Raw genomic sequence first — 13602 nt, forward strand, 5'->3', positions numbered from 1 at the left:
TGAGATCAAGTCCCACGTCAGGCTCCCTCAATGGATCCTGCTTCTCTTTCTGCCTAGGTCTCTGCCTCTCTCTCTCTCTCTCTCTCTCCCTCTGTCTCTCATGAATTAATAAATAAAATCTTTTTTAGAAAAAAAGATTTACCAACATATTCCTTTCTGGTTAAGTAATTTTTTTGGTTCTTCATATGAAATAATTCTTTATTATTTTTTACCTTTATTCTTATATAAATATATGTAGGTGTGTGAATTATATGTATGCACATATATTAATTATATATATAGTTTATATATGTGTGTATTATGTATATTTGTGTGTATATATATGATGATATACTACATATATATTGTTTTTATACACATATATAAACTACATATGTATGGTTTATCCAACATTTCTATACATTTGTAATAGAAGGTGAGGGGATATATTAGCTCAGTCCAGCATTTTTCCAGACCCTACAGTAGTATTGTTAAGGAAAGCAACAAAGAAAGAATAATAAACAATAAAGGGACTTGAAGTTTGGCTCCCATGACACCACCTGCAATATTTGTGTAATGTATGGAAATTATTTCACCTGTAGTGTTTAGTTTAAATTTTCTTCAAAAATTTGGTCACCCTATTTTATGTTTTCAAACCAATTAAATATTAATTGTGGATTCCCAGGTGTATCATTAATCAAGACCTCAAATGCACATCATATTTTCAAAATTGACAAAATTTTAAATATACTTACAACTGGATTTTTTCCTAGGAGAGGGGTTAGGGAAATCTGTTATCAACAGTATCCATTTGTGACTAATAAAACAAGTTTCAAAAGAAAATCTTTTCACTTCTAAGAATCTGCTTTCTGATCAATAGGAGGATCACATAATTTATTATCCAACCAAGACATTTTGATAATGAAAGAAGCTACCATTATTTATTATTCTGGAACAACTGGTATAAACATGAACGGTCCCAGGCATATCTCCATGTGGTTGCTCTATCCATTTAGAAAACAGAATAGCTATACCAAATGATCTCAAAGATTTCTTCTAATCTCCCATTCTATTGCCCTATGAGAAAAAAAATAAAGGAAGAGTTATATTCCTTAAACCCATTTCCTACTCTGACAAATAGGTATGTTGCCCCTTCTATCACGTGATTTAAGTTTTAATGAACAATGCCATGGTGAAAATTTCAATAATTCATAAAGGTGGAGGAAAAAAGGGAGAGGGATATAGGACCAGGAACAGGCTAATTTTCCTTTACCTTTTTCCCCAAGTCATGTAATCATACTCACAACTCCAGTCATGTAACTCGTACATTGTACTTAGTGAGAGGGACAATCTGAGCGTTTAGAAAGTGGTCCATCCAAGTCTCTTGAGTTTACACTCAATATGTCTGCTGAGAATCAAAGTTCCTCAAAACTTCAGTTCTTGCAGCTGTGAAAGCCCAGACACCTCTGATGAAATAAGAAGGCTGGAAACAGATCCACCCACATATAAGTGGTAACTTGGAACTCAAAAGCAGTGGTGTTTAAAACCACTGAGGAAAGAAAACACAATTTAGAATATACTGCTGGGACAATTGACATCATGCAGAAAAGTGACCTATTAGACTCTATCCCACATAAAACAAATTGTAAATGTGAAAAACAGTATTTCTTTCACTTTTGGAATAAAATATAAGAGACTGTAATTTTATGATACTACTGTAGGAAAGTAATTCATAAGGCACACACAAAAAAAAACCCCACGAGAAACCATAAAGGTCAAATTTTATGAATTACAATTATAACCTCCGGATTAAAAAAAAAAGAGGTCCATAACAAAATAAAAGGACAGCCACAGATAAACATATAATCAACAAAGATTAATCAACTAGGACAAAGAAATATTACAAACATTTTTAAAAGGCAATCTCATTAAAATGGGCAAAGGATATGATTAGAGAATTTACAGAAACAGAAACAAACAGAAACATCCAATGAACATATAAAAAGATGTTCAGGGGAAGGGTGCCTGGCTGGCTCAGTTGGAAGAACATGCAACTCTTGATCTTAGGGTTGTGAGTTCAAGCCCCACATTGGGTGTAGAGATTATTAAAATAAATAAAAAGAGATGTTCAGGGGAAATGAAAACTAAAACAATATTTAAATATAATTTGACACTCATAATTTGGCAACAATTAAGAGTCTGATAATACTAAGTATGACAGTGTCAAGAAGAACAAAGTGTTGTTCATTACTAGCAGAAGTGTAAAATCAGTTCAGTCACTCCGATGAACAATCTGACAGTACTTTGTACTGTTGAAAATAATTCTTTTTCAACTCAGAATTACAAGCTGAGGAATAAATTATGGAAGTCACATGTTCACAAGGTGTCATGTGAAAATATTAATTGCAGCATTGTTTATAACATTATAAATTAAATCTACTTTTCAACATTTGGGGAATGGATAAATAAACCAATGGGATACCCTAAAGTAGTTAAATCTATTTTAATTTTATAATTAAAACAACTAAATTGCAAAGAAAGATACCATAATGCCATTTCTACATATTTTTAAAACAAAAATTATATTATATATTGTTTCAGACACATTCCAGTGTACCAAGAAGTATGAAAACATGATGGAAAGGATACACACTCACTTCAGGACAAATGATTACCTTTGAGAACAGGAAGAAAATGGGATGGGGCACCTGATTGGCTCAGTCGGTAGACCATGCAACCCCTGATCTCAGGGTGTGAGGTCAAGCCCCACATTGGGTGTAGAAATTACAAAGGAAGGAGGAAGGTAGGAAGGAAGGAAAGAAGGAAGGAAGGAAGGAAGGAAGGAAGGAAGGAAGGAAGGAAGGAAGGAAAGAAGGAAGGAAAGAAGGAAGGAAGGAAGGAAGGAAGGAAGGAAGGAAGGAAGGAAGGAAAGAAGGAAGGAAGGAAGGAAGGAAGGAAGGAAGGAAGGAAGGAAGGAAGGAAAGAAGGAAGGAAGGAAGGAAGGAAGGAAGGAAGGAAGGAAGGAAGGAAGGAAGGAAGGAAGGAAGGAAGGAAGGGAGGAAGGAAGGAAGGAAGGGAGGAAGGAAAAGAAAAGATCTATCTCATTCTTTTTTCTTCTAAGGTGTAATTATACATATGTGAGATCATTTGATATTCCCCATACCTCTTTGGTTCTCTAGCATTTTTTATTTTTCATTTTTATTTTTTCTTTGTGTTTTGGTTTGGGTGTTTGGGGTAATTTCTTTTGACCTATCTTTGGGTTCACTCATTTTTCCCTCAGTGGTATAGTCTCCTAAACTGCTTATTGACAGAATTCTTCATCTCTGTTAGCTTGCTTTTTATTTCTAGCATTTCCATTTGACTCTTTCTTATATTTCGCATCTCTCTGCTGAAATCTTCCATCTGTTCATGTATGTCATCCACGTTTTCCTTTCAAGGTTTTAAGACATAAATCACAGTTATTTTAAAATCCCTGATAGCTCCAACATCTGAATAGTCCCTGAGCTTGGTTTTATTCATCTTTGTCTTTTAACAATGAGCTTTTCTCCTATATGTATATCCTGTAATTTTTAATTGAATAGGCAGTGTGGTTAAAACAGTAACAACTGAGGTAGAGAATATTTATGCCAGAAAATGGGCTCGTGTCTTCTTTTAGCAGGTCATTAGTGTGGGGGGTTGAGTTGATGGAATCAGAAATTGAGTAGGGTTTGAACTTTGTTGTTGCTGTGGTTACCTTCAGTGCACCTATGGCTTCAGATTCTCCTAGTGTTACCTTGTGCTTAGTGCAAGGGCTGGATGTTAGCAAGGTTTTCTCGATATTTTTGTTCCAATCTTAGCATTCAACCTTCCCTGTGTGCCTGCACCATACAGGGGATCTCCTTCTATACTTTTGTTCCCACCCCACTGGTCAGCTTGATACTCAATACTCACTTGCTTGAATTGTGTATGTGGTGGGGGGGGGGGGCGGGTGTAAAAGGGAAACTCTGTATTCCTGGAAGTCCATGTGCACCTGGGTCTCAGAGGTATTACTTCCTTAGTGATCCTGTCCTTCTACCTCATGGCAACCAAACTCTGCTTTATACCTTTATAAGATCTTGTTCAGGAAATAGCTTTCTGCACCTTCCCTACCGGTAGGAGACCACAAATAAAATTGGTCTAAGATTCTTGTTTAGAACTGTTTTCTACCCTCTTTCCCTGAGATAAAAATGAACTTTTTCTTTTATCTTTCCCTCAGCCACTGTGTGTCTTCTGGAGGTGAACACTCCTCCTTCAACAACTTACAGCAACCACAGGGAGAAAGTCTCCTGCAGTGGTTAACAATCTCCTCAAGGTCAAAACAACCTAGGCAAGATTTTTCTGGTCTCCCTTCTTGCCTCAGTCTTTCTCATGAGCACTCAACAGAGGTCCATGATGAAGAACCTAGCTAATCCCTTACATCTGGGAATTCCAAGATTTCTGTACTATCACAGTAACTCACATTAAGCCTTTAGAAATTCATCAAAAATTTTAGTTCACTTCTTCCTGACTAGTATGGTACCAGTGTTTCTCCCAGCCTCTGCCAAAGGGAAGCCTAATGTTTGTATCTATCTCTCCTTGGAAGGATCTTTCTTTGGATTTCAGTCTACTTCATCACCCTCCAACCTTAATTCTATAATGGGTTCCAAAAAAGCTTATGGTTTTGTAGTTTACCTGGCTTCTTCTTGCTAAGCAGAAGAGACTCTTCTAGCTTTCTACATCCTCAATGAAAGTAGAATCCATCTATATCTTTAATTCTTCACTTCTTAATTTCAAACCTTAAAAATGGACCCAAATTAGCAAAGTGGTAACATATGTTAAATCTGGTAGGTGGTTCCATGGTGTGGCAAAGATTTTTTACAAGAATACATCATCATCTTGAATAAAAGACTTAATTTTCTGCCCACCATGCAATTAGACATCGTCACATGACTGACTAAATATACCTAATATATGCAAAAATGTTGTAGGAAACTTCCCAAAAGTTAAAGAGGAAGAGGCATTCTTGTGGATGCGATTGCTGGACTTCCAACAACTATCTTGGAAGCATGAGGACACCTCAGGAAAGGCACAGCAGATAACTGAAAGTTGATTTCCTAATGATGATGTTGTAGAAGTGTCAAGTTAGCCCTGGACTGACTATCTACAGATGTCTCTTATGTGAGAGAAAAATAAATGTCTATCTTATCTAGCCAGTGTTATTGCAGTGGATGAAGGAGCATTCTATTGCCATCAATCTAAACCACTACACTTGGTGTTGCTATTTTCCATATGTTTTAATTATTTCATAATTTAAAGTTTTAATTATACCAAAATTGTATACACAGTACAAATACCAACAATATTAAAATATGCACTGACAAAGAAAAATATACAAAAATATTAACATTGATTATCTGTGAGTAGTGAGATTATCTGTGAATAATTTTTATTCTTATCTTTACCCAAGTCTATTCAAATTTTCCACATTGAGCAGTATTCATTTAAATTTTTGTTTGTTTTACTGAAGTGTGATTTTCCTCCATTAGCACTAATAATGTCATTTCTTCTGGGCTGCTTGAAGGAATCCTTCAGCACTTGCCACTCCCATACCACCTCTCTACAATTTCATCTGTCTTTGTGATTCTTGTCCTCCCAGCCATATGGTAATCCTATTCTGAAACCAGTTATCAGTGAATAAAGACCCAAATGTGCCTATCTGTCTCACACTTAACACTTCCTGCTGTGATTCACCAAAGGGGAGATTTCCTCCCAACCAGTGACTTCAACTTCAGTTAGAATCCCAAAAAAATTTTAGCTCCTCTGGTTCTGACATTCTTTCCCCAGGTCTTGAGATAACCCCTAGGTACCATATTAAAGACCATAACTGGGGTGCCTGGGTGGCTTAGTCTGGTAAATGTTCAATTCTTGGTTTTGGCTCATGTCATGATCTCGAGGTCATGGGATCGACCCCCATGTGGGGCTCTGTGCTCAGTGTGAAGTCTGCTTCAAATACTTTCTCCTTCTCCATCTGCCTCTCCCTACTTACACTTTCTTCTCTCTCAAATAAATAAATTAAAAAAAAAATTTTTTTTAAAGGACGCCTGGGTGGCTTAGCAGCTGAGCATCTGCTTTTGGCTCAGGGCATGATCCTGGAGTCTTGGGATGGAGTCCCACATCAGGTTTCCTGTACAGAGCATGTTTCTCCCTCTGCCTATGTCTCTGCCTTTCTGTGTGTCTCTCATGAATAAATAAATAAAATCTTAAAAAAAAAAAAGACCATAACTAACACTAGACCATGTTCTTCAGAGACCAAGAACCTCTGTCTCCACAAATTCAGGATGATCCACTACTTCATAGTGCATTCCCAACCCACTAAGACTACCCAAAACCCCAGAGTTTTGGGCGCAGAATTTGTTTCCCTCTTTGTTCAAGATAGTAAGTTTCATTGACCTGGCATATTAGTTTTGTATTGAGGCATTAAAATTACCCCCAAATTTAGCGAACAAAACTACACGCCATCATATCACAGTTTTGGAAGGTCAGGAATCCAGGCACAACTTAAGTGGGTCTTCTGCATCAGGAACTCTCACAAGGTGACAGCTGGGCTGCAGTCAACTCAAGTTTCAAGGAGAGCAGTACACACTTCCAGACTCAGCCAGTAGTTATTGGCAGGTTCCAGTTCTTCACAGGCATTGGAATTGTCAGTTCTCCGCAGGATATTGGCCAAAAGCCACTGTTATTTCCTTGTCACATGGCAAGTTCCTCTCCAACATGGCCTCTAGCTTCCTGGAAGCATGAGTGGAAAGGACTAGAAAGAGAATGAGAAAGCAGTAGGGAGAAGCAGAGTCCCAGCAAAGTAGAAATCAGTCTTTTGTAACTTAATAATGGAAGCCACATCCCGTTACCTCTGTCAAATTCTGTTCATAAGAAGCAGGTCACTGGGCCCAGCACAAATATGGGAGGAGGCAGTTACACAAATGAGTAAGTACCAGGAAGTGGAGAATGCTGGAAGCTGCCTTAGAGGTCTGCCTACCACACAAGGCTTATCAGCCCCCAAATCCTCTTCCCAGCTCTTCCCAGGAGACCTTAGGGGACCTCAGACAAACCGGACTCCACATGACCCCTTCTGAGGTCCCTACTTGCAACATGAGGCCACACAGACACACTGATTTCTACTCTCCAGAGTTGGTCTACTGTCCCCTCCTCGTCACACAATCCAATTGAGCCTGTGCTTTCATAAAATGAAAATGGCAGACGGACAAAAGGGAAGCTTATCTGAAGTGAAAGAAGCATTTAAGGATGCTGCCAGTTTCCAAAAGAAATTCTATCTCCTGGTAAAAATAAAATCCACTCGGCTTTGTCCTGGACACTGGACGCTTGACCCAGAGCCCAACAAAGGGGTATTCCTGTTCATGCTTACTGAAGCCACACTGTCTTCCTGAAAGATGGTCTTGGCCCTAGGCTGTGGCTAAGCTCCTACAGAGGGACTCTAAAGGAAACAACAGTTCTTGGTCCAAAGTAATAAAGAGACAAGTGAGTCATAATAGTCTGGATTCTCCAGGAGCATACGCAGTTCCATGAATTGCTTCTATAAAAATTCTGCCTTTCTAGCCCAAGCTGCTCGAAGTGCCAAAACCTTCCATTCAAGAGTTTTACAGCTCAGCCCTGTGCTCAGAAATGTCACTGCACATAAGAGGGCCTTTGATCTCTGGCCATACCCAAGCCCAGAGTCTGCAGCGAGGGGAGGTTTGATCGCTATCTAAAGAGAAAGCGGCTTGGTTTCCTCTGGTCTATTTTTCTATTCGACTTTTAATAGGCTGCTGAGCTTCAGGCATCTGCCCTTTGCCCTCCACACTTCCCAGCTCAACCACAAGTCAAACCAGCCCCTGGTCCTGTGCTCCAGGAGCCCATGAAGTAACAAGAATGGTAAGAAAGGGTTCACTATGTGCCAGCACCGTCCTAGGAGGTTGATGTGGACAATCCTATGTACCGGGTTTTCACAGGGATAATGAAATTGGAAACACAGAGAGGCTAACTGACAAAGTCACAGAGCAAGTAAAGTATCTGCAAGCAAGCAACAGATCCCCAAACTGCATCTCACCCACTGGGCAATGAAAGCAAGTAACAGAAGCCCCTATGGGGAAAGCAAAACACAAAGTCAGAAAGGTGAATCTCCCTTTAATAAGGGAGAAACACTGGGACAACCTTCTTAGATCTAAAAGTTCTCCCACGCACCTCTAGGTACTATGTTAGAAATCCCTTCAAGTAAGAAGACCGACTATATAAGCCTTTGAACTACACTGAAACCATGAGCTGCTTAGTCAAACTGAACCAAAGGCCCCAAGTCAGACTAGACTGCTCTCTGAGACCCATCAAAGCAGCAAGTAGATCACTTCTGATTTCTTCTCCATTTGATACACAGACATAAGGGCTCTATTCTTGTCAAATTGCTTTAGTAAGAGATTTTCTTTACTCATCTGAATTGGAAATGTCTAAGTTTGGGGCTTGTTTGGATTTTTTTTAAGATTTTAAGTCATCTCCATGCCCAACATGGAGCTCAAACCTACAAGAGTCAAGAGTCACATGTTCTACCGACCAAGCCAGCCAGGCGCCCCCAAAACCTTAAGGTGTTTATGCGTGTTTTTGTTAAGTATGAAGATTTGCAAAAGACACCCAGGTAGAAGATAATGGTAGTTCATAAAGTAGACCTGAAATCTGTCATAAACATAACATAACATAAATTCAAACATCAGTTATTGAAAACTGGCTCCAGAGGCAGTTTCTATGTATGCATAGCTGCATTGGCGAAAACTACCTTTCTTCTCTGAGTCATCGCGTGGTGAATCCTCCCCAGGCCTGGGGGTGGACATAACGTGTGCTGCCGGTGAGAGCAGTCTGTCATTCCAGCCCAGGCCATCGCTCCAGGGACAATCACATGGCCTTCTCCGCAAACCAGGAAGCGCCTCAGACTTGTGCTGGAATTCGTGAGCAATAGCTGCTTTTAGACTGAGAACTTATGAACCAGTTGAAGTACAAGCTGTGAGGGCTCCAGGCCACCACGCTGGGGAGAGTCAGCCTGAATAGGAAGCCAGTACAGAAGAAAGCAGACAGAAACAGACGCTAACGATTTTCTGGGAACCCTTGGGTCCAGATGAACCTGAATCTGCTCCTAGGCTATGCACACATAGACTTAAATGAGCCTTTCAATCTCTTTGAATTCAGATCTGTGGATCTGGTTTCTGCCCCTGGCAACCTAGAGTCCTGACTGAACAGGGTAGCCCTTCTATTCTGTTCAATTAGGACTGAGCTCAGGAGGTAGGGGCAATAACACCCAGGAGAGCTGGGCATTGGCAAGCCCCGCCCATCCCTGGGGGTGTCTGCTGGAGCAATCCCACACAAGTGCTCAACGGGAGCAGATTGAAGAGCTCCTGGCAAGGCCCACCCTGTGGCAGTGGAAGGTCTAAGAAAGACTTTTAGAGTGATAATAAACAACACACACGCACACACACACACACATCAGGCAGAAACACCATATATATTCCTCTTTTTTTTTTTTTTAAAGATCTTACTTATTTATTCATGAGAGACACAGAGAGGCAGAGACACAGGCAGAGGAAGAAGCAGGCCCCATGCAGGGAGCACAACGTAGGACTCGATCCCGGGCCTCCAGGATCACGCCCTGGGCTGAAAGCGGCACTAAACCGCTGAGCCACCCGGGCTGCCCCACATATATTCCTCTTAGAGGAAATAACCACAAGCAAAGTATAGTTATGAGTCAGTAACTGACTATAATTAGGGGCTTTTCCCCCCAGTAAAATCTGAATTAAGGCAGAGCACCTAAGCACAGCCCAGCAGTTGGTAAAGAAGTAACCGCATCTCTCTTGATGTTTCCAGTGACTCAATCCCCGAAGAACAGGCCTCTGCAAGTCAGAAAAGAAAACTTCCTAGGAGAATTTAATACCCAAGTAATTGGGAGTTTCCTCCTCCCTATCAGGGTCAAAATAATGCTGCCTTAAGTCTGCCACTCTGGGGCCCAAGATAACTCCAGCGTCCACTCCAGAAACAGGACTTTGGATTCATTTTTATTTCAACAATTTTATCACAATACATATAATATAGAGAGAAGAGTGTACAAAACATGTGTGTACACTTTCAAAATAATTAAGCAGCAATGTTCCACTACCTAGGTCTGAAAATACAAGTGATTTTTACTGTTTTTAATCGTAATGTTTACATATTAAGTAATCTCTACACCCGTGTGGAGCTTGAACTCATGACCCCGAGATCAACAGTCAGCCAGGCACCCCTGTTACAAGTGATTTTATTTATTTATTTATTTTTACAAGTGATTTTAAAGTCCACTGTGTGCCTGCCTCTAAATGCGTCCTGCTCCCCACCCTCGCTTCCCAGAGAATTAACCCATCATCCTCCTATTAATGTCAAGCATTCTTTTGTATTAAAAAAAAAAGAGTAATTGTAGCATGAGTATATGTATCCCTAAACAATAGATTACTTCATTTTGAAAAACTCAGTAATAAGCGCACCCCTAGCCATGGAAGAAACAGGCAATGATGACTCTTAGTTGAAGGCTCCTGAGAAAAAGTAAAAATGAGCAAAATGTCTGAATCATAGCCTGGCCTCAACTACCCGCCTTCCAGTGAAGACTGTAGGGCCAGGGCTTGTCAGGGAGTCCTCAGAAAACACAGAGCTTGCCACAGGTAGGGCTTCGGGCAGGACCGCAGTATGAGCCAGGCACAGGGTATGCAGCCTTCTTAGTGGACTATGGAGTATTTTCTGCTTCTAAACCTGTAACTTAGTGCTGGCACTCAAGAGTCAGTGTAGACAGAAATTCCATGGGGTGAAATGAATGTCCTCAGCAGGTCTGAGCAGCAGTGCATGTAGACATTCCACCAGTACATGGTCAAGACAAGCCAAGTTTAGAAGATAGTATGACTATCAGACACACTGCTCTTGACTGGAAAGAAAAGTTAGTGGCAGTTGTGGATCTTGCTGATGGCAGCACTCAACCTGTTTGTCAAGTTCCCTCCTCCAAGCTGTACCAACCGGCCACTGTGCAAACACAGCTCCCATTCTGGAATCTTTTATTCTTTTTTTTTTTTAAAGATTTTATTTATTTATTTATTTATTTATTTATTTATTTATTTATGAGAGAAAAAGCATGAGTGAACACAGGTGGGGGGAAGAGGGCAGAGGGAGAGGGAGAAGCAGACTCCCCACCTAGCAGAGAACCCAATGTGGGGCTCGATCCTAGGACCCTGGAATCATGACCTGAGCTGAAGGCAGACGCTCCACCAACTGAGCCACCCAGGCACCCCCATTCTGGGTTTTTTTCACCATCCTCCATGGGACTGATGCCTCGTCTGTTCTAACTGGATCTCCTCATTCCTGTGCCCCATGTCTCTCTTGATGTGTTGTCTCCTTTTCTATAGACTACATCCTACTTGAGATGAGCTCCTTGAGAAAGAGTGCATGAGACATAAGGGGTTTTTAAACTTTGTGTGCCTACTAATGTTTTTTTCAACTCTCACACTTAAGTGATAGTTTGGGTAGAGAATTCTAGGATGAAATTTTCCCTCAGAATTTTGAAAGTACCACTCTATGATATTGTTTCCGATGTGCTGTTGAAAAGTCCAAACTCATTTTTATTCCTAATCCTTTTTATTAATCCTTTTTTTCTCTCTCTGGAAGCTTGCAGAAACTCCTATTTGTTAACGCTTTCTGAAATGTCAAAGATGTCCCTTGTAAGTTTAATTTTATCCATGTTACTCTACATTTCAGTGAACCTTTTGAATCTGGTGACTTCGTGTCTTTCAATTCAGGGAAATTTTCTTAATGTTTTTCCTTGATGATTTCATTCTCTTTGTTTTCTCTGTTCTCTCATTCTGGAAACTCAGGTTATTTAGATATTAGATCTCATGCACTGATCCTTTCATTTTCTTACGTTTTTATTCTAGCTTCCCTTTTGGACTTTTGTGCTCTACTTTCTGGGTACTTCTCTTTTCTTCTATTGAGTTTGTAATTTCCAGAAGCACATTTTGTCCTCTGAGTGTTTCTTTTTTATAGCCTCCTGGTTTGTTTGTTTGGGTTTTTTTCCATAGACACAGTATGTTCTCCTTTCCTTCTGAGGATTTATAGTTTCTTTTTTACTGTGTGTTTTCTCCCTGTCTTGCCTCTGTCTGCTCTATCTTGTTCTTATTTGTTTATTTATTTGCTTTAATTCGTCTCAGTCTCTCATGATAGAGACTTCTCAGACATCCAGAACTTTTTGGTTCTCTACTCGTAATAGCCAGTAGAGAAGAAAAGTCAGTCAAAGGTCTGGGCAGATAATGAGTTGTGTTGACTTTGAACTTCCCTGGAGGATTGGACAGATGGTGTCTTTTATTTTTATTTATTTATTTTTTTAAGATTTATTTATTTATGATAGACATAGAGAGAGAGAGAGGCAGAGACAGAAGCAGGCTCCATGCTGGGAGCCCGATGCGGGACTCAATCCCGGGACTCCAGGATCGCCTCCTGGGCCAAAGGCAGGCGCTAAACCGCTGAGCCACCCAGGGATTCCCCAGATGGTGTATTTTAAAGTAAATCCCTGAAGTCAGTATAAATAGCTCTTCATTCTTTGTCTGGTCTATTTCACCAAGAATAGCCTTCCAATCTCCTGCCCAGAGGTGAGGGCCCTGGTGCCAGTGTTCTGATAGCAACTGGAAAAGCAGGGCAAGAGGGCCCTTCATTCTGAATTTAGTGTGCATCTGATCACCTAATCTCTCTGTTTGGGGCATAGTGTTCACATAGCGTAGTGCCCACACCCACAAATATGTCTAGAGGCCTTCTATTCTACTAAACCTCCGTCTCTCTGCCAGGATGGGCAAAGGACAATCATAAATGACAAGGCAACATGGCTTTACTGCTTATAATTTTTTAAGTTCAGATTTTCCAACTGCGTTCCTGTTGCTGTAGTTAAGTTGTTCCCACTGATTGCTGAAAAGCTCCACACAGACGCTGAAACGTAGTTGATGTGAGTGTTTAAATTAAGACATTCTGCAAATGCCCACTGCACACCACCCCTACAAACGCCTGTGGGAAACCTATGTGAACACCTTCTCCAGCTGGGGTGGAAGAGACAGAGAGTCCTTGGCTCTACATAGGAAAAGAGGAACTTCTTGTTGCACGTTGTCTTGAAAAATCTCTCTTGTCACTCAAGGCCATTCTATCTGTAGAGCTCCCTGTGCCTTCTGCCATCAAAAGGTCCCCCTGTAGTCAAAGAAGTTCCATTTGAGGTGCTCCTAGGTAGCTCAGTCAGTTAAGCGTCCAACTCTCAATTTTGGCTCAGGTCATGATCTCAAGGTCATGGGATCGAGCTCCAAGTCAGGCTTAGAGCTGGGCATGGAGTCTACTTTAATATTCTCTCTCTTGCTCTCTCTCTCTCTCTCTCTTGCTCTCTCTCTACCTTTGCCCCTCCCCTCTGTCTCTCACTCTCTTTCTCTCTAAAAAAAATATATGTTAAGGTGCCTGGGTGGTTCATTAAGTTAGGTGGCTGCCTGCACCTCAGGTCATGATCTCAGGGTCCTGGGATTGAGCCCTATGTGGGGCTCCCTGCTCAGTGGGGAG

Source organism: Canis lupus, chromosome 3 (assembly GCF_003254725.2).
Source record: "Canis lupus dingo isolate Sandy chromosome 3, ASM325472v2, whole genome shotgun sequence".
In the NCBI taxonomy this organism is placed as follows: Eukaryota; Metazoa; Chordata; class Mammalia; order Carnivora; family Canidae; genus Canis; species Canis lupus.